Source organism: Molossus molossus, unplaced genomic scaffold (assembly GCF_014108415.1).
Source record: "Molossus molossus isolate mMolMol1 unplaced genomic scaffold, mMolMol1.p scaffold_m16_p_3, whole genome shotgun sequence".
In the NCBI taxonomy this organism is placed as follows: Eukaryota; Metazoa; Chordata; class Mammalia; order Chiroptera; family Molossidae; genus Molossus; species Molossus molossus.
The window spans coordinates 6232668-6259269 of NW_023425366.1; the positions used below are offsets into that span (position 1 = coordinate 6232668).

Consider the following 26602-nt stretch of genomic DNA (forward strand, 5'->3'; position numbering starts at 1 on the left):
CAACAGGAGAAAGGGAACACAGACACTTTATTAACTTTGAAGGGAATTACATGGCCAGCCACTATTACAAGTGCAAGTTGGTATTTTATTACGAAAGCAACGAAAAGGTGAACCCTCACAATTGCTCTGAGGTTCATTTTGAGATAAAGCATCCAGTTAAATTGTAAAGAACAAAGCCCATACTTGCGGGAAAAGGGGAGTAACAGAATGGTGACTTTGACTGAAAATTGTAACTCAAAGGAATTTGGGCCAAATTTACAGAGATTTAAGAAAAGACTACAACACAGTGTATGTTTCCATTAAACTTCTTTTTCTCTTTTAGCTGATACTGCTTTTCATAAAAAGGCTCTTTTCCAACCTCCTTTAGGTCCACATCATTACATTCCTCCATATTTTCTCAAACACAAGTCTCCGATTTCCAGGGTTGCATTTTTTCGTGTTGTATTGAATTTTAAGTGAACTCACCATGTCTGTGTGTTTAGATATACTGTATAAACCCAGTTGAGCTCAGAATTCAGGGTCATGTCATAATTCTAAGTTTAACTTTTCGAGGACCCTCTTATTTTATCTTTAGGTGTATTAGAACCGTCTTTCATGGATGCCTGAGGAATTAATATTGATATTATTTTCACTGCCATATACCCATTGGTAACATATTTTTGATATAAAAGAAACAAGGTCTAACTAATACCTTTTATAGTAGCCATTCAGAAGGCACTGGTATTCACCCAACCTAAGGGTGATTCTGGCTCCAGAATTAACTCCTAGGTGTGTTCCTCCACCTCTCCACTGTTTCTCCAATATCATAATACTGATTGTCTCAAGTGCCCATATTGAGAATATCTACTCTATGGAAGTCATCCAGCCCACTGTGTAAGTTGGGAAGCTCAAAGTCATTTAATTCTTCCTTCTAGGGAACATCTGTTTTATCTGGAGCTCCCAAACTCAAGTAGGTCTATCATCCCAAGCAGCAACATAACATCCTCTGATTATGACATCCTTATCTACACAATATTCCAATGCTCATAATCTCACAGGGCTACAGTTTCATCGTCATCACTGTTGTTTTCTCTTTTGAACAAAAACATATATGATGGTCTTCACACTGTAACATTGCAGATTAAACTTTGACTTGGATCACAATGTATGCTGCTGATTTCATGGACTATCATGTTTTATATTTTATTATATTTCAGACAGATATATTATCTTCTCCACTGAAATATAAGAGGCTTTATGGTGTGAAATAGGTGATATTTAAAATGTTCTTCTCCTGTTGCTCTGCGCTGGATTACCAGCAAACTGCACAGTTCCTATAACTGGCATATTGATCAAACTCAACTTCAGTCCTGGACAGTTTGGCTCAGTGGTTGAGCATCGGCCTGTGGACCAGAGAGTCCCGGGTTCAGTTCCCGCTAGGGGCATGTACCACAAAAAAAAAAAAAAAAAGATCAACTTCAGAAATAACCAAAACAATTGTAATTTTTTTGTAATTTTTCTCTCCTTTAACTTTATTTATCAAGGATCATCTTTTCTGAGCCAGTTAATCTTTCCCCAACTCCACCCAGGGTTTTAGGGGGCTGAAGACCAAAAGTGAGGAAGGCTGGCTTGCTTTGTAGACTCTTCTCTCTCCTGTAATAAGACTAGTAGGAGCTCTGTTTTGTCATCTGGGTAAAAGACAGATGAAGGAAGGAACAGGAAGGGAAGAGGTAGTTTGAATGTGCCGGCTGGATGTGTTAAGCTAGTGTCCTATAACCGATACCAAGCTTCAGCTGCCTGTTGCCATGAAAGCCAAACTTGTGAGACAGGTGGCGGTGAAAAAGAAAAGAGGTTTATTCAAGTACTGGTCACCTGAGAAGATGGGAACTCGTGTCCAAAGCCCATCTCCCCACATCAATGCAGGCAAAGGATTTTATAAGAGAGCAGGAAAGCAGAAAAAAGAGATCAAGGGAAAGGAGTTGAAAAGTTCACTTCATGCAGGCCAGCACAGTGCATTCTGATAAGGATCCCAAAACTGGTAAAACTATGGTCTGGTGTGTGTCCTCTTGATCTTTGCCGTCCTGAATCTGTGTCATCCTGGTTCTAAGATGAAGGTCAGCAAATGTCCTGGAACTGGGAGGACCAGAGGTCTGAGTCTGCATCTTCTGAAGTTTGTTACCAGGATACTTATACAAATATGCTGTCAGAGTCAGCATTTATAGAAACAAAGTCAAAAGAATGGTGGGGTGGTTACAATTCCCCAGTATTTAACTTGGTGGGTCTGGCAGACAGTTAAAGCTGGCACTTCTTTGGGCCTCTTTGGATAAGTCCTGTTGAGTCAGTCCCTCCTGTGCAAGTCCCTGGAGGAAGCCTGAGAACCTGCTACTTTTCTCCACCATTTTCTGCTGAGGGCTCCTTGCTCTGCCAGGTGGCACTCTTGGATGGGACCGATTGACGTAATGCTGGCCTCCTGTATGGCTCAGATCTGGTCCACAGGGAAAAGCTCTACTGCCTTCCTCTCTTAGCCTATCTCTCAGGAGTTGGCCACCTTCTCCACCAAAGCAATGAGAGCCAGTGTCTAACTGTCTCCAGTTCTTGGCATGAGTCAGACCCCAGGGTCCACAGGCTATTACGTGCTCTCACATGGGATTCAGAACCAGACTCATGTCTCCCAGTGATGTGAAAGTATTTCAAAGATCTGCAAGGGGTTTTCTTGAAGCTCTTCCCACAGCTCAAGTGTTAGAAGATGCCCCCCCCCAACCCCTATCCCAAAGGTTTTAGAAAAGGGACTCACAGCACAGCAATAACTGTCTCCAAAGAAATCTGCTCACTAATCCCATCACAAAATTCTCATTCTGCCCTCTGACCTCAGTGGAGCTTGGATGAAATTGAGACTTTTAGTGTCGTGATTCTTGGATCACCATTTACAATTGTAAACCCTTCTGTGAGAGACCCTCTTATACATCCAGTATTCTGATCTCTCTCAGATGAGCAGCTCAGTGAAGACTGAGAAAGAAAATATTCCAATCTTGCAGCCCTTTCACCAACTTTTCTCCAAACCTCCTCTACAGATAATTCCAACAAGTATACACACACACACACACACACATGTGTATATAGTTTATATGTAAACAATTAGTCATACATTCATATGTATGTGTGTATATATATGTGTGTGTGTGTGACTTATTGTTTAGATAGATATAGATAGATGATATAGATATAGATATAGATATAGATATAGATATAGATATAGATATAGATACATATAAGTTTGGAAATATTGATTGAAACAATATAGTGAATATAGTGAAGTGGGTTTTCTGGGAGGCCTAAATGTGTGTACCCTAAACATTTACCACATTGTCTTTGCCCTCCTTGTAAACCCCCAGGTATTTTAAGTGATTAATGGGCACTTTGGAAAATCCCTATCTAGACAACATCCCCACCATAACCACACCTTTTTTTCCCCCTCTTTTCAAATTGAGCTTGGGTAATTACTCTCTTTTCTAGATGTTTCTGCAGTTCATTGAGTCTTGATGAAATGAAACTGCGCTTGATCATCAAGTGTCTTTATACAATGACAATCTCAGTTCTTACCCTGGATACCTCTGGGAAGCCTACTATTATTTCCAGACCTGTCACTCTTCTTCCTGTCAAATAACTGCAGTAATAGCAGCTTTTAGGTATGTAATTTTCCCTCTGTAAAATATAAGAATTTTAACACATGACAGTATGAATTTAGAGTAAGAGATTTTCAACTCACCTTGGTTATACTTGAGGTACATGAAAGATTCCTAATGTGAAATTTGAACAGAACCAAAGAATCACTTTAATTATATGAAGAAACTATCAAATTGAAATACCTTTTTACTCTGCATAGCCTCCTGAAGCCAGGAAGCCGAGTATGTAAATCCAAGGCAGGTGCAGGAATGGTTTGTTTAAAAAGCCTTTTTTTCCAGTGGTAAGAACATAAGACAGAGAGCTGGTGCTTCAGATGTTGATTATGTTGTATACAAATTTTTTAATTACTCTCAGTTTAATAATGATAAAAATGAAAATGCTAAAATTATCCAAAAGGATAAAATGATAAAGTTTTGTTCATCTCTGTAAGGCTTAATATGATGCCTATTAAAGTCCCTGTGGGGTAAGAAGGTATCATTTCATGTAAGTAGTCTCCCCCCCATACAAGTTTGTTATATGTAATCTTATGTAAAACCATATTGAATTATACAATTGAATGTCATCATACCAAAAATGTAATACCCTAAATCTAGTCAGTTCAGGCAAATGTTTTTTCCTGGTTTAAATGAGTAATCCATAGAGCCTTATTCTTTCCTTATAAATGAAGGACTAGAATCAGGACTACCACGTACATTTCTTATTCCATAGAAATCATTTTTTTCCTCTTCAATGAGTCCAATCTTCCGAACATGTGTAGGGATAACCCGAGTCAAGGCTGGCTCCAAGCCCTGCTCTCCTTTTCAATCCGCTCATTTGCAATAAAGCACATTTCAGGTCATTGAGAAAAAGTGATTAGGGTTCATATCCATGTTTTCCTGGTACTATGCCCTTCAGGAAGAATTTGGGTGGAGATGGAGTCATGCCAGATCGATTTTAAACTCTCTGGTTTGCAGCCAGGCAGTTCTTGTTCTCCCCGCAAGTCAGGCGCTCCTCACCTGCCACGCCCTTCGTCCCCCTCCTTAGTACTTTCGCCCCTTTCACCGTCGACATAGTTTGTTTCCAGACTAAAGGGGGCCATTTGCCTGCAGACATCGAAGCCCAATAAGACATGAATGAAAGTTTGCAGCACAGAAGTAAGGGTCTGTTAGTTGAGGGAGTGACTCAGGCCCAGATACAAGCGAGCTAGTGCTCAGAGACCAGGCCACAGATTGCTTCCAGGGGGTGGATTGGATGGGGGATGGTTGACCATGGGGACTACGGGAGTAGGGCCGTGATCTCCACTGATCGGTCAGCACTAGGCAGGGGTGGTGGATCAGTGCTTCTGGTCCTGACCTCAGCCCTGGCGTTGCTTCCTCTGTTTTTCCTGATGTTCTGGGCCAGGAGCTGAAACACCACTGAGACCTAGATGTTATCTCTAGTTTGACCACAACTCTGTCTCCGTGGTACACAGATCCGGGGCTTTGTTTCTAAGAATTTTTTGGTGCCAACCAACACCTCATTGTCCCGAGGACTGAATGATTAAGGGAGTGGATGTGCAAGGGAGAAAGAGTTGGGTGAGGCAGGGGCTGGATGAGGCCAGTTTGAATCCAAAGGAAAGAAAGGAGAACCAGGCATATTGAAAAAAATGAAGTTTCTGTGTGGTTACAGTTCTGCACTTCTCTTTGGAAGGCTGGTCATTCCAACCTACAACAATGTGTTTATTATGTATATTCTATCTGTCCAGGGGACAAGCACCATGATGGGCACATCTGTGCCTCTGCTAATGTGAATTTCAACCCCATACATGGTAACCTCAGTACTGCGATGCTGAGAATGGATACACCAGCACTCTGACGGGACAATGGGGAATGAGAATGTTCCGGGTGTCCATCCTTTATTCCAACAGTAGGAAGAATAGGCCATAATTTGAACTTTTCTGAATGTCATCACTTGAGTATACACAAAAGCATCTTTTGAAAAATGTATCATGTTGTTTACAACATAATTGCAAACAAGTTGCCTTGGGTTTTATAGCAACTGATGGCATGTGTCTGTCTGTCTGTCTGTCTGTATGAGTTGAGCTTAAACACAGATCACTTTGCAGAAACAAAATGCTCAGTGGGCTTTCCTTCTGGAATCCTGACCTTGTTTCCCTGTGCGTGAGAGGGGCAGTGTTATCTAAGTGCCGTTCACCAGAGTTGGAGGGATTTCTTTGTTGCGGGGTTGATCGGGAGTGTGTTCTGCTTCTGGGCATGATGGACCCACTGTCTCAGAAAGGTGATTGGGAGAACAGGTCTCTGCTGTCATGTAACTGAAAAATCTCTTGGACCAGAGTAATGAGAGAGCAGGAGAAACATCTGGAATGATGACCACAATTGTTTTTAAATAATTCTATTATTCAGTGTAAGGAAAAACAGCAACAGTTACCTCCTGCTTTGCAACCTGTCTGCATTATATTAAGAAATTCAGAGCACTGAGTTGCTAATTTGGCTTATTGATTGTATAGGCTACGATAGTGTTTGTCTTCAGAGAGCCAAGGGACTTTGGTGTTCTGCTGATCTTGACCTTTTGAGAATCGTGTGGACCCAGTGCTGAAATGAAAAATAGCTTCATACCCTCATTTTCATTGGCAACATTGTTAGGGAGAAGACGCAGCCCTAAACCCATATGCATTCAGCAAAATGTTTCACTGGCTTTTCTTTGTTATTTGCAAAAGCTTTCTTCCTTCCTTTACAAATGAGGATGCCTTGAGCACAGCTCCCACACGGTTCCCTAATTAGTTGGAAAGATTTCCGAATCCGCTCTACCATATCCCCTTTCTTCCTGGGGCTGGTGTGCGGCGCTCGGAGTGCTAGCTAGGAGCACCCCCTGTTCTCAAGCCAGGAGGATCCCGGGACAGGGACTCTCTGTGCGATTTTCTCCCAGGGAAGCAGCCGTAGCCCTTGACTTCCTGCCCCGTGGCCACTTGAGCTGCTCAGAAATTAGGCTCCTGGCAGAAGGATGACACTTTACATGGTCAGCTGGGAGATGATTTTTACATCAAGTATACGGTTATAAAGAGAGGCACAAGGAAAGAGAAGGAATCTGAGGCTGTTAATTTCACTGAGGAGAAAAACAAAATTTTGCTAATTGTATCTCGTACCACTGATTTTCTGCCTTTGTGTTTCCATGTATCCACGCGGAGCTCCAGTAACCCCTTTCACCCAGTGATACTTTCTGTACCAGTGCTCTGTGTTACACGTTGACATTTCCTGCATCTTTGTAGGTGTCTGTGGTTTCAGATGTGTGCAGGGTGCTAGAGACTTGTCCTCACCAAGCCTCAGTTAGTATGTTGGTGTTCACACCTACTGTTCATGCAACATCTGACAGCTTCTTGGAATGGCTGTCAGGTAGGGTTGCATTTTCTACCGTTTTTTTTTTTAACTGATTAATATATAGATTTAATTTTTTAGAAATGTTTGCATTTTCATTTGAATGTACTCCCTGCAGTTGTGTTTCAAGTTTTTGCTGCATTGTCGCCCCCTATGGGGTAAGACGTAGACACTCTGCTAGGCACATGCCCAGGGCAGACGCTGGTCGTCAGGGACCAAGATTCTGATGAGAACCCACATTCAGTGCAAGAAACCTGGATTTGCTCAGTCACATTGCTGGGACCCACTTGAAATGGGCCTTGAAGAACACAGAAGAAATCAACAGGCAGAGATGGTCACCATGGGAGAAGTGGCCCAGGAAAGAACCCTAATTTTTAGAAGATTCTAAACCGCTCCAACCGCTGAGCAAACCAGCCAGAGCATAGACTGGCATTTGTAAAAGAGGTTGTTCAACAACGTGTATGGCAGATTGAAGGAAAGCAAAAATGGCCTCATGTTCTTTGGCACTGGGCAAATGAGCTGGTGCTAACTTGCATAGACCAGGTGGGATTGTAATTGTAGCAGGTGGAAATATTAAGCAAGCCATTCCAGAATGAACAAATATTTCGTAGGGCAAATGCAGAGCTGTTGAAGGAGGAGATTCAACAAGTCAGTTACTTAGAGAACCTTGTGATTTCACAGATAATGCCAGGTCACTGGAGGGGCATTGCTCCTGATGGTCATTTTCCGAACAGGTTCTTCCACGTTGTTCCTCCACTGTCCCTAGGACGGAGCTTCCCACATTTTAATATGCATCCGAGTCACTGGGAGAGCTGGCTCAAAGAGATTCTGGAGCCCCCCTTCAGAGTTTCTGATTCATTAGTTCTGGGGGGCTGGGGCTGAAAAAAATCTTCATTTCCAAGATCTCAGGCGCTTTTGCTGCTACTGGTCTAGAGACCATTATTTGAGAACCACTGCCTTTGAGTATTGTTCTTATCTGCAAGTCTGAGGCTGTGTCGTGGAAATATCTGTCTTCTAGCTCATAACCAGAGGAAGGGAATCTGGGGAGACACACATATCACTTCTACGTACATTCATTGGGAGCTTAATCAATCAATGTTGCTACTCAAGGAGGCTGAGAAATTCAGCCCAGCTGGGCAGCGCTCAGACCAGGTAGCTCTCTACCAATGGAGGAGGCAGAGGGCAGTTTTAGGTGTGAAGCCAGTGGCCTCTGCCAGAGATACTAGAACAAAGCAAAGGAGGCAGAAACATATGTGGGGTTTTCTAGTAGACTGATACACTCTGGATGGGTCACGGAGTACCTCAAAGCATTTGCATTGGGTTTGGTAAAGCAATGGAGAGTCTTTGGGGCTTTGAATTATAAGGCTTGACTATAAGAAGATAGATGTTAGAGAACAGGCAGATATATGGAGCAAAAGGTGATGGAAAAATAAAACGGAGGGAGAACAGATGTCTTCCATTAAACTGTCTGCTGGTAAACTTGGAATGCATCATCGAGAACCTTCTTCCGCACTGTCTTACCTACCAGGGCACAACGTGTCTTTAAATAAACGTTAGTGAAGTCAGACTTCTTTTTCCCTCTGAAGAATGGATGAACTGAAATAAATCATGAATTTTTAACTAAGTAGTTGACAGTGTGAACTTGAAATACTATTTGATATACAACCAAAGCAAGTATAAACCATTTAATTTAGTTTTCAGGTTCAGTTTACATTCAGTGTTATTTTGTACCAGTTTCAGGTGTACAGCATAGTGGTTAGACAGTCACGGACTTACGAAGTGTTCGCCCTGATATTTCCAGTACCCACCTGGCAACATAGTTTCCACGCTATGGACTGTTTGCTATGCTGCAGTTGTCACCCCCACGAGTGTCCTGTAACTACCAGTCTGTGCTCATTCCCTTCAGCTTTCCACCAGCCCCCAGCCCCCCTCCCATCTGGCAACCACCAGTCTATTCTCAGGGTCTGGGAGTCTGTTTCAGTTTTGTTTCTTCACTTATTTTGTTCCTTAGATTCCACCAACACGTGAAATCATTTGGTATTTGTCTTTCTCTGAGGTAAAATATTTGTATCTTTTTCTTCTGACTACACCGATATTTTACTTAAAGGGCACAAACGTATATTCAGATGATGATATAAGATAGATGGTTATATTCCACATTCACCGCGTCGGCTTGGCCAAGTCGAATTGCGCGAGATTAGTATATTCATGTCAAAAGATTTCTTGCTGTGCTACTTCACCAACTTATTATTAAAGTTAATGAACTAAATTTTTGAAAGTTATTTTAGCAATTGGGGAATAGCCGTTATTCAAACACTTAGCATTAATACATTGAATGAACAATGATCTTCAACTTCAGGATTACGGTTTTGTTAAGTGATGTTTAGAGAAGATCCAAGACGTCTATTAAATGAGGCAAACAGATTATTTTAACTTTTTCCCCAATGAGAACATAAAATACTGATTTCATTTGAATGTTGTGATTTTTTTTTTTTTTCATTTCCCAGTAGTGGGCTGATCATGAGAGCACTTAATTATTTTGGGGGTTTTGACAGAAGTGTCTCACTTGGAGCTCAGATTGCTAGTAATAATGTCTTCCTGGATGAAGCTCCACCCCCTGAATTTAGCAGAGAAGCAGTATGTTAGAAGCAGGGGCAGAGTTGCTAAAGGGAGGTGCAGAGACAGGAAGGATAAACGCGTTTCTCCAAGCAAGAGCAGACACAGGAGAAGGATAAAAACCACCTTCATCAACCAAACGCCTGCCACGTGCACAGAGCAGTGTGGGGTCTCCTCTGCCTGTGTGGGCCGCTTTGGGTCAGCTGTGCTGGCCGATTCCCGTCCCGCCTCTGGGCTGCACCAAAGTCGGACCAGCTGATGAGACGTATTTTTCAACTCTTCAACAAGAGTTCCTCCTGTTTGGGAGTCATCTGGCAGGTAGATTATAAAGCTGAGCTGCTCCTACAGTGAGAATTGGGGGTGATGTGATCTCGGAGTAGGGGGTGAGGGCGTCCCGAATCACAGGACACGGTGCCCAGAAGGGAAGGGAGCATCTCGCTCCACCACCCTGGCGGCTGGTGACTGTGCACTTTTGTTTCCAGATTGGCTAAACTTACTTGAAAAATAATTTTTAATGACCTTTGCCATTTAGTTCCTCCACATGTTTCACCCAAACGTTTTAGTGCTTCCAAGCAAACACAGAAATCCTGTGACACACCAAACGACACCTTTAGAAACGTTGAGAACATTACTGACAATATCAGGGAAATTTATCGTTGATGTAAGAAAGGGTTGTTTTGAAATATATTCAAATGTTTGTCAAGGGTGGGAGGGTAAAAGCCTTAATGGTCTGGAAGTTTTCTGTTTTGGAACCCGGCTGTCTGATTGGTGACTCACGCACCCTGACTTCTTGGCAGTAACATCAGCCTCCTCCAGCTCTCGGAAGCCATGTGTTGGAGAAATCACAAAATGGAAGAAATTCGATTTACGAATCAGTTCTTTCTGTTTTTCATAGATGACTCAGGGGATGATACTCTACACTTACAAAATTAATAACGCACTCTTTCGGCGGTCATTGCCAGAATCCCTTCCGTCGGCATCTGCACCTTCTAGCGTAGAGAAGGCTCCAGACTTTATTAAACTGTTGTAAAATCACATTTGTTTTAGATGCGAGGAAACAGAAGCTGAATCTACACGAGTCTAATGAATCATTACAAAGGAAAGAGTCCGTCTTCTGAGAATGAGAGTCCGTGGCTCTCTCCAGCAGTAGAACGGATCTGCATTTTAAATGGCCAGATGACCATAGACAGTTCATGCTGTGTCGACAACACGAGCACAAATATGTTCTTAGCCTAAAAGCTGTTGGCTACATTGTGTTGCTGTTCCCAGGACTGGAAAGGGGGAAAGCTTTTCTGTTTAGATATCCTTATTAGGATTTTACTCTCAATTAATTCACATTTTTTAGTAGGAGGCCTAATATCCAGAGAGAATAAATCATATTCCACCTTTACTAACTAGAATGGCAGAGATACAAAACACCTTCCTTCTTTTCCAGCTCAGTGTGCTTGGGAGAGAGGTAGCTAAAGAGGGTAAAATGTTCAGAAATACTTTGCAGATCAGCCTTCGCATTTTCCTTCCAACCTCCAAAAATAGCCCATACCATTGAAAGAAGACCCTGCTGTGAGCTGAAATTGCTATTCCAAGATTGTGGCATTGGTAGAAATGACATTCTTTGAAAAACGCAGTGAAGCGCAGGTCAAAACTGGATGAGCAGATTAATTACATTGTTCGTTGGTTGAGCACTTTTAGTGAACTAGAATGAAGTGGGTATTGTTTCCAAATATAAATAACTTTTCACTTAAAAATTATTTTGTCAGTACTCTAAAATATATAGAGTACTCACACGACTCAACAAAAGGAAGACAAAGAACCCAATTAAAAAATGGACAGAGGACCTAAAGAGACACCTCTCCAAACAGGACATACAAATGCCCAAGAGACATATGAAAAAATGCTCAACATCACTAATCATCAGAGAGATGCAAATTAAAACAACAATGAGGTATCACCTCACACCTGTCAGAATGGCCTCCATCAACAAATCATCAAACAACAAGTGTTGGTGAGGGTGTGGAGAAAAGGGGACTCTAGTGCACTGCTGGTGGGAATGCAGACTGGTGCAGCCACTATGGAAAACAATATGGTGTTACCTCAAAAAATGAAAAATTGAACTGCCATTTGACCCAGTGATCCCACTTCTATGAATTTATCCTAAGAAGCCTGAAACACCAATCGGAAAGAATTATGTACTGTTATATTCATAACAGCACTATTTACAATAGCTAAGATCTGGAAACTCCGCAAGTATCCATCAGTACACAAGTGGATAAAAAGCTGTGGTACATGTACACAATGGAGTACTACGCAGCTGTAAGAAAGAAAGATCTCTTATCCTTTGAGACGACATGGAGGGACCTGGAAAGTATTATCCTCAGTGAAACAAGCCAAACAGAGAAAGACAAATATCACATGATCTCACTTATTTCTGAAATATAATGAACTAAACAAACTGATGAACAAAATAGACCCAGAGTCATAGAAGTAGGGTACAGACTGACAATCCTCAGAAGGATGGGGGGGGGGGGGATAAACCACAGAACTTACATGCATGTATGCATAACCGATAGGCATAGCCAACAAAGCTGGGGAACGGGGTTTGAGGAGATTGGGAGGAGGGTGTCAATGGGAGGGAAAAGGAGAAACATCTGTAACAAAAATAAATTAATAAAAAAATTATTTTGTCAGTGCAGGTTTGGGGCCGTTGGCTTTATAAACTCTGAATATACAGTTTAAAAAGTCATTTTTGACAAGTTGTACTGATGGAATAAAATAGCATCCCACAGATTTTGTGTTGTTCCAAAGTTTCTCTTTGGCTATATTTGATGCAGACATCATTCAGATATCTGAGAGAATTATTAATATTTTATTACATCTGTCAGTCAGACGTGTACAGAGGCCTTGCATTCATCTGAAAGTAAATGCAGTATTCACTGCACACATCCTCCTCAGTCTCCAGCACTGCCTGGGACGTCGGGGCACCACGGGGCAAAATGTGGCCCCTTGGCATTTATCACTGGGATCTCCCAACACCCTGGAAAGAAGTGATTTTTCTTATTTAATAGTCGGAGAAACTGGTATAAATGAATTATGAAATTTATCTCCCGACACAGAGCATTTCACTGTTTTAAGATGTAAATACGTTTCCATTCTGGGGTTTTGCTAGCAGGCTCGTACATGTTTCTCAAATGTTCTGTAAATTCACTTTTTTTTTTCCGAAGTAGAAGTCTATGGAAGTACTACTTTGGTTGGAATTTTCCTTTTTTATATTTTAATATTAAACTGTTGCTGACATTAATTAGTATTTTTGACATTATCTTGATATACCCCGTTACTGTTTTAATTTTTTAGTTAAGTTTATTGGAGTGACATTGGTTAATACAATTCTGTAGATTTCAGGTGTAAAATTCTGTGATATATCATCTTTATATCGCATTGTGTGCCACCACCCAAAGTCAGATCTCTTTCCATCACCATATATTGACCCCCTTTACCCTTTAATACCTCCCACCCCTACCCTCCTTCCCTCTGCTAACCACTGTCCTGTTGTCTGTGTCTGAGTCTTTCTTTGTCTCTTTGGTTTGTTCATTTGTTGCTTTCAGTTTTATAGCCCCCATAGGAGTGACATCCCATGGTTCTTGACTCTTTCTGTCAGACTTATTTTGCTTAGCATGCTATTCTCAAGCTCCATCAAGGCAGGATATAACAAGTGTTGGAGAGGTTGTGGGAAAAAAGGAACCCTCATTCACTGCTGGTGGGAATATAAACTGGTGCAGTCACTATGGAAAACAGTATGGAGGTTCCTGAAAAAACTAACAATAAAGTTGCCATATGACTCAACCATCCCTGTTCTGGGTATCTGCCCGAAAATTTTGAAAATATTTGTTCATAAAGATACATGCACCCCTGTGTTCACCACAGCACGATCCATGGAGGCCAAGACAGGGAAACAGCCAGTGTCCTTCAGCAGGGGATTGGATAGAGAAATGTGGTACATTCATAAAACGGAATACCACTCAACCATCAGGAAAGATGAAATATGGTCATTGGTGCCAAAATTGGTGGATCTCGAGAATACTTCATTAATTTAAATGAATAAAAGTTAATGGTTTTATTGGTTCTTCATGGATTTGAAACCTACTGTAGATTTTTAAATCATGGCTCATGTTGTAAAGTTATAACTGTTTTTTTCATGAAAATTAGTATAAAAAGTTGCAATACTTTCAATTAAGAAGAAGTGGTGGCATTACACATGCAAAATTAATTATTGCTCAGCACTCCATAAAAATCACCAGGATACTGGAGTGATCAAGTTGGTCGTGATGTTTCCACAATGTTGGATGGGCACCTGAGGATCTACTGTTTCCTGTAGACACTTACCTGAAATTCTCATAGTGTTGCTTGGATTCTGTGTGTGCAGAGAATTTCTCTAAGATTTTTCAGAAACACTAAAGTATCTTCAAAGGCAGAAGGTTCTATGAGAACATTCTTATGAATAAGCCACGTTCTTCATTTCTGCACTTGCTAATCTTACACTTATGAAAACTCTTCTATAAATTAATCGTAAGAAATGATGTAAGAGATCCAGCTTCGTTCCCTTGCAAAGAGCTTTAGATATGGAAACAGCATCTTCCAGTGGGAAGCACGGTACGATGCAGTGTGGCTGACGACAGCTGCTCCAAATCACTGTGCTACCCGCACACTGAGTGACTGCCGTCTACTTTGGAAATGTTACTTTGGAAGTAACATTTTATAATTTTGAGTTTTACAGAAAGTAAGGGAATTAACCTCATTTTGAAAAAAATGGCAGAATATCGTAATCTCTTACTCCCCAGAGTTGCCTGTGATGTAAGTGACCAAAAAAAAAAAAAAACTTCTCATGATCCTCTGACATCAAAATATAATACTACTATATCTATAGTTATTTAAAATCTGTAAAAGGAGGAACAAGTCGAAGAAGAGCACACAGCGTACAAGGAATTAATTCATGGGTGTGTTAGGGTCATGAGATATTATGCTCTTTCATTTTTTTTCTATATTTTCGGTGGTAAAATAGACATAACATAAAATGTACTGTTTCTGCTACTTTTTTGGTACACATTATAAATGCATTTAATAACCTAGAAGGCTGCCATTTAGGACACTGACATCCTGATAACGTCACCCCCAATATAACTTGAATTCTTTGAAAATGTCTTCTCAGTGTGCACTCGCTGTCCATAGCGTGCAGGACGGGACAAAAGTAGCTTTACAGCTGCTTTTATGGAAGAATACAAAGTAATAAATAATAATGCAAGAATAAACAATTTCTGGTGCTCACAGCTGTAAACCCCCTTGTGCCCACCCCTGTATACAGAAAATCATGCACTTTTCTCCAAGTTCTTACATGTTCACTTAAAGTATCTTAGAAATATTTCCAGCCCTGGCCAGCTGGCTCAGTTGGTTAGAGCGTCATCCTAATATCCAAGGTGATGGGTTTGATGCCCGGTCAGGGCACACACTAGAAACGAGCAATGAACATGTAAATAGTGGAGTGGCAAGATGATGTTCTCTCTCGCTCTCTCTCAAACCAATTAAATTAAAGAAAAAGTATTTCCATATTTTTTCTTTTGTTAACTTTATTTTATTGTCGTGGAAACACACCGTGAGATCTACCATCTGAAATGTTGGAGTGTACGTTATTGTTGACTGTAAATGCCATGTGTACAGCAGATGTCTAGAGCCTGTTCCTCCTGCTTGGCTGAATCATCATGCCTGTTAATTAGTGACTCCTCTCCTCCCTCCGGCCCCTGGTGCCTGCCATTCCCTTCATTGATTCTATGAACTTGACTATTTAAGATTCCTCATGTAACTGGAATCCTGGCTTCTTTCACTTAGCATAATGCCCAAGAGGTGTCTCCATGTCCTTACATATTGCAGGACTTCCTTCTTCTATAAGGATGAACCGTGTTCTGTCCTATGTACAGACCACATCCCTTTATCTGTTCATGTGTTGATGGGCATGTAGGCTGTTTCCACGCACTGGCCGTTGTGAAGAGTGCAGCAGGAATATAGGAGTGCTAATATCTCTCTGAGATCTTGATTTCAGTTCTTTTGAATAAATAACCAGATGTGGGGTCATGGAGTAGTTCTGTATTTTGTTTCTTGAGGGAATTCCACACTGTTTCCCATAGTGGCTGCGCCCTTTTGCATTTCCACCCACAGGGACCAAGGGTTCCCATTTATTCACATCCTCACCTCCACTGGTTTGCCATCCTAGCACTTGGGAAGTGGTATCTCACTGAGGTTTTCATTTGCATTTCCTGCATGATCAGTGACGCAGAATTTTCTCCTATACCCGGTGGCCATTTATATTTCTTCTTTGGGGAAATGTCTATTCAAGTCTTTAATCCCATTTTTGTGTAATTCTTTGGGGGGGGGGGGTTGTTTGTTTTTTTACTACCAAGTTATAGAAGTTTCTTGTAAATCTACCTCACTCCTTTTTAAAAAAAATTATCATGTACAACCGTTACCACTATCTGTTTCTACACTTATTCATGATCCCAAACGGAAGCTCTGTACCCGTTAAACAGTAACTTCTGTCCTTCCTATTTGTTGCTACTGCTAGATTTTAGACGCAGTCATCCGGGCCACTGCGGCTCAGTTGGCTGAGCATCACCCGGGCACTGAAAGGTCCGCAGTCCGTTCCCGGTCAGGGCACGTGCCCGGGTAGGGGTCCGGCCCACGGTCAGGATGCAGGCAGGAAGCAGCCGGTCAGTGTTTCTCTCTCACATTGATGTTTCTCTCTCTCTCCCTCCCTCCCTCCCTCCTTCTCCCTTCCTCTCATTCTCAAATCGATAAAAACATAGTTGAGAAAATTTTCAGCTGCAGTTATCCTGCTGCTGTCAGGTATTAATAAATAAGTTAGCAGATATGTCAGTAACAGTCGGATTGTTTTCCATCGGCCTCAGGTGGCCACGGTCTCCTGGAGTGCTCCCCAGGGAAGTTCGGCTAGGGCGAGCCTTCCTCACAGGTCACATGCAGATTCATGCTAATCGTGCTTTCTTATTTACATTTGTCCCTTGAGAAAGCAAATGAAAATACAGAACCTTGCATAAGACATTCACGGCAATCGATAACTACCTTGCTATTTGCGATTAATTATAAAGAGAAAAGTTTGTTTCTTTTCGTTAGATCTCATGTTAGCCTTTACCCTAGGTCTTCCCTTTCATTTCCAAACCAAAATGTAAGGCTCCTTTGATTAATCCATCTTGGACTGTGGTCTCACCGGTTGTTTGAAATTAATTATCGATATGAAACAAAATTTTATTTTTTATCTATTTTGGACAGTTATTTGTTGGCAATATATTATTATTTGTATATTAGAGAATGAATTCAATTAAGATACGAGAGCCATATTAAGAAATGTTTCTAAAGGGAACATTTCTAAATTTAAGATGATTTCAAATAATTATAATATTATACCTAAAATAGTAGTGTTTTGAACTGAACTGGAATTAGCCCTTTATTTCTCACAGTGATTTCATGCCTTCACGGTATTTTTGATGCTAAAAGTTTCTCTGGGGCCGGAAGCGGTGGCTTTGTGTTCTGGTTAGTCCCTCGAACCCGAGTCGGCACGGCACTGAGCATGCTCAGATCTCAGCCCTCCTGTTACAGGGAATGAGTGAAAGCTGAGCAGATAGCCAGGTAATTTGTCTTTGGCCACTGAGGTTATGAATTTAGAGACTCTTTTCTATTTAAACTGTAGTCAACGTTGATTTATCCCTTTTCAAGTGAGTCTCTCTTAAAAGTTTAAACTAATTATTGCCTAATATTAGTCTTATTGTTAAATCATTTTTCTTTTATTTTATATGTATGAATTATTTTTCCTAACATTTTCACAAAATAATATAAATGAAAGCTACATTTTACTACTACAGTGAAGATTTCATTCAAAGATGACTTTGAAGTATTAAGGTAGACTCTGTTGGCTAGTAGCTTCTAAACTGCTTTGATAAATTTAACTTATATTTGGAAAAAAAAACTTCAAATAGTAAAATAGAAATATTTCTTTTCTGTGGTTTCAAACACATGAAAATTAAAAGCATTATAATCATTACTTTCAGAAAAAAATACGCTTCTCGGAAATCCAGTTCAGAGACCACGTTCAGCGAATGTTTTCTTAAATCGTGTTGCAGATTCAAAGGAGCGTAGCAAAGAAGACAGCGCATGAGAGAAAAACAAATGCTAGTGACCAGAGAAACACCTGCTGTTGCTCCAGGACGGAGCAGTTCTTCCGCAGGAACGTTTCCGAGTGTCCCGTGTGCTGCTGTGAGGACCCTGGTGTTCTAGTTTACTAGCTGTTAGAGTTCACGGGGTGTTCTTCGTCTGTTTGACCCACTGTAGCCAAATACCCTCGCGGGGTGGCTTAGAAAGAACAGAAATGAACTTGTCACAGTTCTGGAAGCTAGGAAGTCCAAGGTCAAGGCACAGGCAGATTGGATGTCTTCCTAGGGGCCACTTTCTGGCTCACCGATTAAACGTTGTTAGGTGTAATCTCACGTGGTCAAAGGGACAAGAGAGCTTTCTTCGGGCACTTTAATCGGGGGATTAATTCCATTTATTCAGGAGGATTCTGTCCCTTATGACCAAATCATCTCCCAAAAGCTCCACCTCCAAACCCTCTCTATCACCTTGGGACTTAGGTCTCAAAATATGAAATTTAGGGGGACACAAACATTCAAACTATAGCAGAGTTGTAATAATTTAACCCAATAATTAACCTTTCTCGAAGTATCGAATAATAATAAAACATGCAGAATGGGGCACCACGTGAAGAATCAGGGCCCTGGTTTTATTCCTGCGTTTACCGGCGAGGGGTGAACGTGACGTGCACCTGCCGTCCTGGCCCCTCTCCTCATCTGGGGCGGGAGGGGACGGACACAGCTGTCTCCATGGTCCCCCGCAGCTCCGATTCTCCTTCTGCACCGAACAATGTTCAGCTCCCGTGGAGGACACAAAAAGGCAATTGGAATGTCTTCTGGGTCATCCTCGTGAACATACTCATGAGTGTGTAATATGGGATCGGATAGAGGGTAAGGAGATCTCCTTCTTTAGAATTATAGGACTTCTTCTGTTCTGGATACATGACTTTCAGGGTGTATGCAAACAATTACTTTTTACATTAAATACTCTCTTTATAATAGCCCCTTGGGGGAACTGTCTTGCACTAGTTTGGGGAGTATAGTAATACCCAGTCAGACAGCTACCGTACTTCTAACAGTCTCGAGCAGTTCGATTGCAAAGCAGAAAATCATTAAGCTAAAATCTCCCCGAATCTGGGGCACAGAGGTGTCAACATACAGGTATAAGAAGTGGCTGCATTTATTGCCTTCTCAAATACTTAACATCCCTTTAACTGGTTTTACCAGGAGCCATTGATTTTGTCCTAGGGTAGTTTGAACAGGAAGTCTGACTGTGTGCAAAGCAGACCCCTGAGCATTTGGAAAGTTCCAGTTAAAAAGGAAACCAGATCACGAAGAAAGGAGCTAGAGCAACACCAGCAGCAGTAATCAGAGACAATTCAGTGGAAAGACAACAAGCGACACACCTTGAGCCACTGAAATGAGAAATGAGTGAAGCAGAAGTCTTTGGAAAAAGCCATCCAGGAACATGGAAAAACCCAGGCAGTAGCTGCTGAACTGTGTACAGGATGGGAGGTGTTATTCATAATGATTACCCTGAGTCATCGAGCACAATCTCGACTGTCCGCAGTACGCTCTGTTCGGAGCACGCTGAGGACTGTGTTCAGCACACCCTGGCTGTGGACTAGAACAATCTGGAATCACAGGGTCCAAACGCTGCTTGGGTTCTGCAGTGCAGAGATCTCCAAATTCGAGATCTCTGGGGAGACAACGAAAGAAGTCTATGTTCCTTTTTATTTACATTTTGATAAATTTATGCAAGTACTTTCATCTTATTCCCTTTGTACTGGAACTTCTGTGGCCATATTTCACAAAGCTCTCTATTTGTGACAGTGCAGGAAATTGTCACTAGTGAAGTCGGACATCCTTTAGCAAACTGAAATTTATTTAGCGCCCGTTATTTAGTTCTCAGAGTTAGTTTCTGTAATTTCTGCTTCGGCGTCTAGTTACTAGTTCAAGGCCATGGAGCCCAAAAACAGCAGAGCTGAAAGTTGAATTCAGATCCGTCTCCAGAAGGAAAAGTTCTTTCCAACATATGCTGTCTCCCTCCTAAAATAACCTTAAAGGGGAACGTGAGCATCGGCACTATGGAAACAGCTTGGTCCATGGACACACATAGCGTCCTTGATATTACAAGACAATTTTAGTTTTTTTTTTAAATGAGAACTTTTTAAAAATTACTAATAAGTAACAAAAGCACAACATTTCAAGTCATCCCAAACCGAAGAATGGAAATCAGGTTCAAGACACATGAAAAAGGATAAAACTATCTCAAAATCTTACTGATCTCATCTCTTTCTTAATTTAGTCATTATTGATTTCCACCATCTCTCCATTAGTAATTGTCCACTTTTGCTTCTTTCCTCTCCTTGGCAGGGAGGTGACAGCTTCTCTGAGTGCACATTTATTTGAAAATGTTTTGGTTTTGTGAACACCAAGCCTTCTATGATTACTGTGGCATCTCTCTGGGCGCACCCACGGTCCCTGGTTCTGGCTGGATGACCGAGCACACGAGGTCACACCCACTCTCAGTTTTGCTTTCCTGGGGTGGCATCCCTGCTCTCCTCGGTCACTTCTCATGTGACGCATGTTCCTCTTGATGAACTGCTGCTTGCGTTCCTCGCATTTCAAATCAGCAGCTCTCCACCTGGGCCGAGTCCCCTGGCAGAGGCTCACTGCTCATCAACGACCGGTGCTGCAGCATTCACAGGAAACACGGCACGTGTCCGCCATGTGAGGAACTTGAGTCACGTCCCAGCTCCACACTGAGGGGACCGCTTGGCCTCAGGCACGTTTTTTCCCTCCTCCGAGTCTCAGTCGCTCTTGAAGATACCAAGTAGCACGTCGGCCCTCCCTGCCTCTGTGGCCACTGGGAAGAACAAATGTTCTTTGGAAACTGCTAATCATCATGGATATGTCATCATTACTACTGTCATCGCCTGTGACATCTTTTCAGAAGTAATCGCCTCTCATCACGTTTAGCGTCCACATAGCAGCGAATGCCATGTGTTCCCTAACTTCTGTAGCCTTTTCTTACGTTTCTAGCCTTGGGGTATTCCTTTCCTCTTCATTGTTTATGTCAGTAATATTAAGAGAACTGCTCAACCGATAAACACCTTGATGGAGCATCAATCAAAGGAGAATTCAAGTTACTACGCGGTCACCACGCTGCTACCCGTGGTTCCTTTGATCCTGAGTACATAGGAGGCGGGAGTTCTGTTCAGCACGTCTGTGTTTTCTCGTGAGTTAGCACCATTCTGCAGCCGAGAGACAGTTGTCTCGGCTTTGCTGTGTCGCTCTCTTCTGTGACCAAACAGCTAAGAGAAACTACTTGGAGAAGAATGAAGAGACTTGTGGCTATACTGAATAGTAAATATTGGACAGCTACAGGAAAAAGACAATGTATAATGATAAAACCTTCAAATACCAAGAAAAACACATGCAGGTGCTACTTTTTTTTTTTTTTAATCCTCACCCGAGGACATTTTTGCATTGATCTTCAGATTGAGCAGGAGGGAGAGAGGGGGGAGGGAGAGAGAGAAACATCGAAGTGAGAGAGACACATCAACTGGTTGCCATGGGGCCAGGGACAAACTGCAACCCAGGTACATGCCCTTAGCAGGAACCGAACCCGGGTCACTCTGGTTCCCGGGCCGATGCCCCAACCACTGAGCCAAACTGGTCAGGGCTGTAGGTGCTACTTTTTAAACATTTGATTTATATTATTATTTTATTATTATTATTATTTAATCCTCATCCAAAGATATTTTTTTCATTAACTTCCTAGAGTAGACGGAAAATGGGGGGGAGAAAGAAAGAAAAACAGGGATGCGAGACAGACACATGGATTGGTTGCCTCCCACATGTGACCTGACCAGGGCCGGGGATCGAACCTGCAACCCAGGCACATGCCCTTGACCAGGAATCAAACCCACAACCCTTTGGTGTGTAGGCCGACGCTCTAACCACCGAGCCACACAGTCCAGGGCTATAGTTTTATTTATTTATAACCTCCTAATTATCTCTTTCTTCTTCAAAACCTTGATGCCAAGGTGCAGAAAAGATGTAAAACAATTTATCAATAATTTTTCTAATTGGAGCTATACTACTATGTTGCAAAGGTCCTCACTGTTTGCTGAAGCACTAAAAACATCTACCTTAGTATGGGGAAACATGAAAGTGCTGGAATGTTTTTTTCGTGTTTTTTTTTTAATTCTCACCCAAGAACATTTTTCCATGTTTTGTTCAGATAGAGTAGGAGGGAGAGAGAGAGAAACATCGACGTGAAAGGGACACATCGAGTGGTTGCCACCTGCATGACCCAACCAGGGCCGGGGAGAAACTGCAACCGAGGTACATGCTCTTAGCGGGAATCGAACCCGGGTCTCTCGGGACCACAGGCCGACGCTCTAACCACTGAGCCAAACCGGCCAGGGCTGGAATGTTTTTAAAGGTGGAAAATCGGGAGACAGGTGTGTCAGTGTTGTGAAAATCTTTACTTTATGGTAGTTTGCTAATCCCAAGTTTATTTTCATTTTCAAGGGTTTTATTCCTATCTGTTTTTTTTTTAAATTTATTTGAAAGTATTAGAGAAATATATTTGTCATTTTTCAAATGTATGACTAGTTGGTTGTTCGATCAAAGTTTTACTTGTTTGAAGAACAAAACAGTCTTGTGCTGTTCACACAGTGGGGTGTTCGTATAGTCCGCAAGCACTGAAACGAGCGACTGCTGTACGTGTACGAGAAACATCCTTCTCATGCCATTTTCATTTCTTTCCAGGTGAAAATTAGCCGGAGTCTGTTTGAATTCACCCAGTGAAAGGAAAATTCTAGTCAGACCTGGAGCACAGTGTAGTTAGCTGCCATCCTTCTTGTTGTTACAAAGTGGAAAACTTGATTTAACAGAATAGGGAGCTGAAATTATCCACTACTAGGGGCTGTCCTACTTCAGTCTCAGCTCAGCTGAAGCCGTAATTAAAATCTGTTACGTTCATGATCCAGAATGATGTTCACACTTCTTTGCCGCATACAACCAAAATGCAGAGAAATGTAAACACATGCACTGGACCGTTCCGGGGCGTCGACTAAAGCTACTTGTCTCAACAAGAAAATTGATTCAAAGGCTCATCTTTTACACTGTGTTCTACAGTTTATTTCATTGTAATGTTGCAAGGCTTTGCATCTCTCACCACCGAGGGAAACTGTTGCAAGGCTTTGCATCCCTGGCCACCGAGGGAAACTGGTGATGCAGGAAGATGTGATGTATTTATTCCTTGTCTTCTCTGAGACTCTCGCACTTCCTGCTGCTCTTGATGTTCTGCATTTCCAGGTGAAGGACAGCAGTCAGACTGGAGCTCAGGGAGCAAGCAGGATAGTAGGAGGCCAGTTCCCTTGTGGCTGTAGGTGATCGGAAGAGTGCAGCTTGCCCTCTGGGATCAGCATGCTTGGAGGGTTCCAACACAGGCATGGCATGGTCAGGCTTCTATTTTGGATGGGTAGCGTTGGCTACTGGGCTGAGAATAAATTATGAGCAGTCAAAAGGAGAAGCAGAAGGACCAGTTAGAAGGCTTTTGAAGTCATCCATGCACAAGATGATGATGACTTGAACCAAGTTTGCAGGAGTAGAGATGAATAGGTAAATATATTATGAAAGATTCAGAAATATTACCCAGCAATAAGAGCATTTAAAAAGATATATGCTAATATGTGCAACCTCATGGATGTGTCTTGGAAACATCATGCTAAGTAGGAAAAAAGCTAGATGTAAAAGGTTGCGTATAGTATTATTCCATTTATTTACGATTCTAGAAAAAGTAGAGCAAGTGACAGAAAACGGATCAGTCGTTTCCTGGGACCAGTGCTGGGAAAGTGGAATAATGACCAAGAGAATGAGGGGACTTTGGGGATTGATGGAAATGTTCTGAGACTCAGGCATGGTGGTGATGGCCCCTGATATGTACCCTTAAAGTGAGAATTTTATGCTGTGTAAATGAGGCTTCAGCAAAGCTGGAAATAAAAAAAATAAGTGCATAGAATAAAATGTACTGACCCAAGTAGTGGATAGGAGAAAGAAACATGGCAAAACCATTGCAATGTTTTTATCTTGGCTGTGGGCAGGAAGTCATCTTTATGTGATACGCAGCCACGAGCTAGTCTGTGGTCGGTGAGCCTTGCGGGAGGAATTCGGCTTTGGGTGTGTCAACTGTGAGCTCCTACTGCACATCCTAGTGGGAAGCCAACCAGGCACCTGGACATAAAATTCTGATGGAAAGAAGTCTAGTCTGCAGATCCTTGTAGGACTTCTCAGCGAATACACACTATCATTTACAGCAGGACCTAGAAGCTAACAGCATTCTCTGCCAATGAAGGTTACTTATGAAGAGAAAGGGGAACTAGAATAATCTCGAATGCCTCTATCACTTATCACTTCTATTTAAATGTCTGTAGCCCACCCCTACTTCCCAGCTAACCTGTGGGAAAATGCAGGCTGAACTCCTAGCTGCAGAGATGCTCCGTAGGATGACTACTGACTGGGCATGCGCCCTTAAGGTCCTTCAGCACCAAGGGGAAAAGAAGAAAAACAGTAAACCAGTGATACCATCTTGAAATCTTAGCTCAGTTTGAGAAATTCTAACTGAAGGCCATAGATAGAAACAGAATCTGCACTTCTCCTATCAAAATAAATTAACAAAAAAAATGTCTCGCTGATTATTAGAAGCAATGTAGCCCCCTGGCCCCCTTGTGATGGGCTGGAACAGGGTTCGAAACTCATTCACTTTGCTGTCTCTGCTCACCTGGCTTTGATTGTGGAAACCGGTGACCTCATTGTCCATTTCTTGGACCCACTTCCTCACTTTGCTTGGGAATAACAGCCAGTCCAGTACCTGCCTGAGAACACATGGGTCTTGGCGCATCTTCATACTGGGTTGCACCCGGGCCTTGCAGAGGTGCCCAGTGTTGTAGGAAGCAGCCGCCCTCACCTGCCTGAGGAGTTCCTCTGGCTGGCTTGTGTTGTACTGTCTTTCTGAATGCTGTTAACTTCAACAAGGCGCTTTTGAATTTATGCTAGTTAGATTGGAAGGCTAGGTGTTCTCTTACCACCTCAGGACACACATCTTGGAACTTACGATGTCACCTTTTATATTAACCAATGACTATTCGTTTTGTAGTGTTTGAGTTGATCAAGTTCAGATCCTTTTCTTTTATAAATTCCATGACTGATTTTCTGAAAGTATCTCCTTCCCTTAGTGTTATTAACCACGATGCTTGTGATGCTGGCACGAAGAACAATAGATATTAATAAATCATTGCCAGTTCAATTTGCATTACATTTGCAAACTGATATTCAGGAATGCATATTTCTATATGTTGATATGTATATACACAAAATTCAAATGGACATATGTATATTTGTATTTATTTTCTTTTGAAATCAACCACCACAGCTTTTTTATCCACTCATCTGTTGATGGGCATTGGGCTATAATAAAAAGCTGTGGTACATGTACACAATGGACTACTGTGCACCTGTGATAAAGAAACAGCATGGAGAGACCTGGAGAGTATTATGCTAAACGAAATAAGCCAGTCAGAGAAAGACAAATATCACCTGATCTCACTTATATGTGGAATCTAATGAACAAAATAACCTGATGAATAAAATAGAACCAGAGGCATAAAAACATGGAACAGACTGACAATCTCAGAGGGAAGTGGGGTGGGGAGAAGAGATTAATTAAAGAATTTATACGTATATGTGCATTGCCCATGGACACAGACAATAGGGTGATGAAGGACTGGGGTGGGGTGGAAACCAAGTTGAGGGGCAGTGGGGGAGAAAAAGAGGACATCTGTAATACTATCAACAATAAAGAATAAAAAAAAGAAATCAAACCAATAGTCACTTATTGTTGACGTTTGAGCCTTGCCTAAACTAGACCTCTATGGTTGTTCTCATTCTGCAGGGCTGTACTTAGCATTTTCTTCTAATAGCCTTCCCTTACTCTCCGGTAGATGTTTCCCAAAGCTTATTATAGTAATTATATATTGTAGCATCCCCAGTGGAGTGACACAGGTTTTTAAATTGCACCATGGTGAATAACAGCTGACCAGTACTCAGGTCTGAAACGTGGGTTTTGACTGGTTGTGTATAATGCATATCTGTGCTGCTCTGTTGCTTCTTCATAGCACATCCTGTCAACGTGATAAGTGCTATGATCACCCCTTTCGGTCTTGTTCTATATTATGCCCTTAACGAAAATTATACTGTTAATTTTTACAGATGGAATTAATCTTTGTTAGAATTACTCACTTTTGAAAAACAAATTATCCAAAGGAGTGCACATTTTAAGGGTTGTGAAAGCTCATTTCTTCATCGAATATGTTGTTTCTCCATGTAATTTGCTGATGAGTCATTAATTTATTGTCTTCTTTTAATTATTCTCCAGATGATATTTACTCTTAGTAATTGTGTAGCCTCAAAGATTCAGTTGCTTTAAATTTGGAAAGCTACAGGCAGTAAAATAGAAACGGTATTATTAAAAACAAATGAGAGAGACTTTCAAAAGTAAATCAAGCTGTTGCTATTGCTAAGAAATATTTCCACCAAAAATAATGAAGAATAGCAGTGATATTTTTAATGACATCATTAGTTTCAAGCTATTAGTCTTTCTAAGGCACTTATATAGGGCTTATATAAATAATTTACCACTCATCACTAAAAGCTTAAAAAATTGGTTGAGGGTAGTAGAAAGAGGTTATTGATAATACACTATTAAAAGAAGTATTCAAC

At 41.6% G+C, this 26602-nt stretch overlaps 1 protein-coding gene across 1 annotated transcript in view; it reads left to right on the plus strand.

Annotated features, from left to right (window-relative positions):
* HCN1 (hyperpolarization activated cyclic nucleotide gated potassium channel 1) overlaps positions 1 to 26602 on the plus strand; it is a 334018-nt gene that overhangs the window by 232344 nt on the left and 75072 nt on the right. The window lies entirely within an intron of this gene.